Source organism: Bidens hawaiensis, unplaced genomic scaffold (genome assembly GCF_021521415.1).
Source record: "Bidens hawaiensis isolate Kalapana, Puna unplaced genomic scaffold, B.hawaiensis_p1.1 tig00006968_1, whole genome shotgun sequence".
Lineage (NCBI taxonomy): Eukaryota > Viridiplantae > Streptophyta > Magnoliopsida > Asterales > Asteraceae > Bidens > Bidens hawaiensis.
This window is the reverse complement of record NW_027491478.1, coordinates 630,127-635,339: the sequence shown is the minus strand read 5'-3', so window position 1 is coordinate 635,339 and position 5,213 is coordinate 630,127.

Sequence of the window (5,213 nt, the reverse complement as noted above, 5' to 3'; positions counted from 1 at the left end):
AAATTATTTAGTTACTTATGTAAAATGAAATATAAATAGAAATGATTTGGAATAATTGGGAATTATAATTATAATATAATTATAATTCTGGACAAATTGATTGGACATCATATAAAAGTTTCAACTTGATTTTGACTAATTACGAATTATATTGTTCAACCAATAAAATATTTTTAGTGTTACAAAATAATCTGAAACATTAATATATTTGATTTGGACTAAAATATTTTTAGTGTTACAAAATATATTTGTCACATATATTGTTTAAATAAAATATATGTAACATTAATTAGTTAAGGGATTGTCAAAACAATATGTCATTAGAATAATACAAGTCAAAACATTTAGAACCAGAATGAATGTCATTTGAATCAATATTGACTTTTCAGAATTAAAGGAAACATGTTAAATAGGAAACATGAGACTTTTTGACCGTATATTAAACGAAATTCAAAGGAAACATGTTAGTAAAAATTAATATGGATATTTATTATAAATTAAAATTAAAATTCAAATTCAAATCATATACCAAAATGTATAGAGATACCATAGATAAATTGTATAACTTGATTTACAATTTAAATGTAAATTAGTAAAGTTGTTACTTCGTATTATGTATTATTATTTATAGATTATGAACATTTAATTTTAGATAAATTGTATAACTTGATTTACTTATTATTATGTAAATTACGGTTAATTAAATTTAAGAATTTTAATATAGATGGTAGTGACAAAGTTCCATATATGTCTAAATGTAAAACTTTTAATGGTAGAATTGATATTATCAAATAGTAAATGAGGTTAAAAATGAATTATAATTGTAAATTCTATTTTCTTTACAAATGAAGGAAAGTCATTGTGTATTAATATAAATGAAATTAATTGTATTAATTGAGGAAAGTCAATGTATAACACCGAATTTTGTTATGTCCATAAATTAGGAAAGTCAAACTATTATAAACGGAATAGTTAATGGTGTAATTTATTAACAAAATGGAAAACAAATAATATTAACTTTTAACTAAAATATATGAAATTGAAATATTTAAATACATGAATATTGAAAATTAAAAGTAAATATATACATGAATAAATAATAAAAATCCAGATACTAAAGTCTTCATCAATAGTGATATTAGTATAGATGAGTCGAACAATAACCTGAAATAATAAAATCGAGAATTAATAATTATATTATGGACTTTTTAATAATAACTAAAAGACGGAAAATTTAAAAGGTGTTACCGGAAAAACGATATTGTCAGAATGACCATGGTATACCAGAAAAGCGATATTAGTATAGATGAGTCGAAAAATAACCTGAAATAATAAAATCGATAATTAATAATTATATTATGGAGTTTTAAACAATAATTAAAAGACGGAAAATTTAAAAGGTGTTACCGGAAAAACGATATTGTCAAAATGACCATGGTATACTGGAAAAGCGAAAGGAGTATCTATTAATTTTGGCATTAACTTGAAATTATAAAGAAGAATATTAATGTTGAATGTCTTACCGGTAAATAACAAATATCGTTGTTAACCATGAAATCTCATATTTTGATTAACAAAGTTAAATGAATATTGAAACAAATATAAAAAAATCATTATTATAAACATGAAAGGAAAAATAAACCGGCAACACTTACCGGAAAAACGTAGAACGTCCACATATCACCTTCATGACCATTTATGATTTACAACCTAAACTGATTTTTTTAAAATCAGTTAACAATGAAAATAAACATACAAAGCTTAGAAGAAAGAATAACCGGAAAAAATTATAAGGTGGCTGGAAATTAATTTATATAAGTTTACCTTACATCGGAAAGATTAACCAGAAATAAGAGGCTTAGAGCAGCAATTAGGGTTTTTGAATAGTGCCAGCAGACGAAATTATACTTAAATATAGTATTTGAATTTACGGGTTAATGGGTTAATGGATAATGAAGACCCGCGAGAAAATAACCTTAAATGGGTTAATGGGTTAAATGTAGTTTAATTGCTGAGTTGGCATGCTTAAGAAAGGAAATGGGTGACATGGAGTTGAGGTGGCATCCTATGTGAACACCCTAGAATGGTGACATGTGGAAATTGTTCCTTGCTTTAATAGTATGTATAGATTTGTTAAGAAGAGTGTGGTTTAATATATGAATGACAAGTGGTAAAACTTGTAGGCTTTTATTAAAGAGTATACAGATAGATATAGATTTCCTACAAAATATCTTGTAAAAACAATGAATGGAATGGGGTTCATCATTTCCTACATTTTAGTTATGTGTTCATCATTTCAATTTTGCTTAAATAAATTGTGAATCCATAAAGAGATAGTAGACAAGTTAAGAAAATAATGATTAACTTCTTGGACTAACGAGAAGCTTCCAACCATTTACATCTTTATTCTTTTATCATTATTATTTTTTCTATTAGTTTTTTTCTTTTTAATTTATTTCTATTATTGATATTGTTTTATGGATACCTTTAGCTGTGTATGTGCATGTAAAGTTATAAATAATAATTGATTTAGTTATTATTATTATTATTGTCATTTCTTTAAACAACAATTACGTAACTTGTAAATTTATGCTTCGAGACTAAACATATATTAATATTAATATTAATATGGGTTATTGGTTTTTAATACACTCAATTTTCACATGTTGGATGATATCACTTCCATCTATCGATTTGTTACCCACCTCTCCCAACTTTCAACTTATTTTCTTCCATCACTCCCAAACTTAACGAACTTTAACCCCGTTAGTTTTTTTATTGAGGTGGCATTTTTTGATGATGTGGCATGTAGTAGTGGCATTTTTATATAAAAATTTGGTCCCACACCACCACTTCATTAGTAAAAATTGAAAAAAAAAACTAAAATAAAAACAAAATATAATCTCTCTAACTCTCCCCCAATTTAGATCCATCAGTCCCTGAAAAAAACCACCACCACCACCACTACTCACCCTCCCTCTATGAAGTTCCAGTCACAAACTTTTACCTCTCTTCCAAGCTTCCAGCACATTAGGTTAACCACCACCACCATTGAATCGCTGCCTCCACTCCACCAATATGTAGTTCCGATGATCATTATGCACCCCAATTTGAACCTCCACATCACCTCCAGCACCCCACCTCAGCGCATCTTCTCTTTCTATCTATTTCTACCACAAGTTTCTCCACAAGACCTACGTTTTCAACACCGGAAAAATAAGATATACATCATCGATAACCAGCAACCAAATGAAAAGTAGATCGAGATACAATTGATGAAGTCAACTTCTCTATTTTCGAAAAAACGAGATCTATGATCACCTGCAAGCAAATCAACTTCTCTGTTTGTGGCTGTTGATTGAAGCCCAACTGTTGATTGAAGCCCTAATCGGAGAGTCGGGAGTGATGCGTTTTTTCTTGGTGTCCAGATTTGGGTGGAATGATATTATGATTCGATTTTATCTTGAGAAGAGATGGTGGTTGTGAGGCAGCTATGGTGGTGCTAGTTTTTTTTTTTTTTTTGATGGTGGTGGGTGGTAGAGGACGATGAATGGATGTTGAGGTATGACTTTTAAGGTTGATGAGGTAGGGGAAAAGTGGACTGTGTCTAATGTATTAAGAAAAGAATAAAAAAATGGCACATATGTCAAGTCATAAAAAAAATGCAACGTCAGCAAAAAGCTAACAGAGTTAGGGTTCGTTAAGTTCGGTAATGTGACATTCGTCAATTTTGGGTTCTATTTGTATTCGTTTGTGTATTCGTTATCACGTAAACCGACCCGATTTATATCCCGAACATTTCAAATATATAACATATTGGATTTTATGTTACTAAATCATTCCCATATGTTCAATTTGAAAAACCCCTTTTACGGATCCGAAAACACCTTTAAAACGATCAAATTACATAAAAAACGAACTTTCGGGACGCAAAAACGAACCACGCAAGACGAGCTGACCAAACCCCACCCTCATGGGCACCGCGCCCAACGGCCATGAAGGCTAGGGCGGCCGCGCATGGCGGCCTCAGACCTGCCGCAATCCGAATTTTGTTGCTTTGTGTCTTGTCTTGATCCATTTTGCATGCAATTACTTGAAATTTACACCCATATTTGACCCATATCCTTACCCTATATATACACCACCATCTCCCTTCATTCTCTCATTCATTCTAATTAACTTATATAGTCTTACTAACACTTTATTATGGTGGTACAACATATATATATAATATACACCCCTTGTTACCTTTGGTAGTTACCTATCCGGCTCCGGTTGGTTAAGTTTCAGGCCTTGTAAGGTAAGGCTTCATAGAGGACTTCGTGTTCTTGATGTATATATATAATTATATAACTTGTTTATACATACTAACCATGTCTAACTTCTGCTCATTTTAGTTTTTTTGTCATATTTACAAGTTTCATGGTTATGGGATCTAAGAGTCTAGCCTCGTTTTGACCGTAAATAGCTCTAGACCGTAAACCGAACTTTGCTTACTAGTTTTTGTTAAATACTTGTTTAAACATGTTTAATGTTAGATCTAAGTTTATAAAATCATTTTTATAAGTTCCATGGTTATGGGTTTGTAGAATCTTACCTCGGTTTTAACCCGAACCAAGATCCGAACCGCAAGCCGAACTTTTGTTTAAAGACTTTATTGTTAACTTTTTAGTTGTAAAACACAAGTATAATCATTTATAAATTATTATACAAGTTCTTTGATATTTGGGCATGTGGAAACCATCTATGAACTTATTGTGAGATGGAAACCGAACCAAACCGAACTAAACCGATGTTCACTCTCTTAAGACACACAAATGTGTTTTTAGTTATCATGACTTGTATATTCCTTTAAAAATACATTACAAACTGATTTTAAATATTTATTTAAAGTACTTGGAATGTTGAATCCAACTTGATCTTATAACAAAGTTGGACCGACAAAACCGAACACTCGCTTAACGGACGTTGTTAGTTCTAAAACAATAGAACTACATACTTGGTTAAGTATTATTAGATTTTATTGAGTTATCTCATAACATATGTTATTTTGGAAAGTTGACTTTGGGTTTGACAAATTATCAAGACCCGAACCAACAACCCGAAACACTCGTTAAAACCCGTTTTAGTATCTATGTTATAAAGGGACTTCCATTCTTGCATTTTTATCGGCTTTATTACTTAACATAGGTTGAGTAAATATTAAGGTTAGA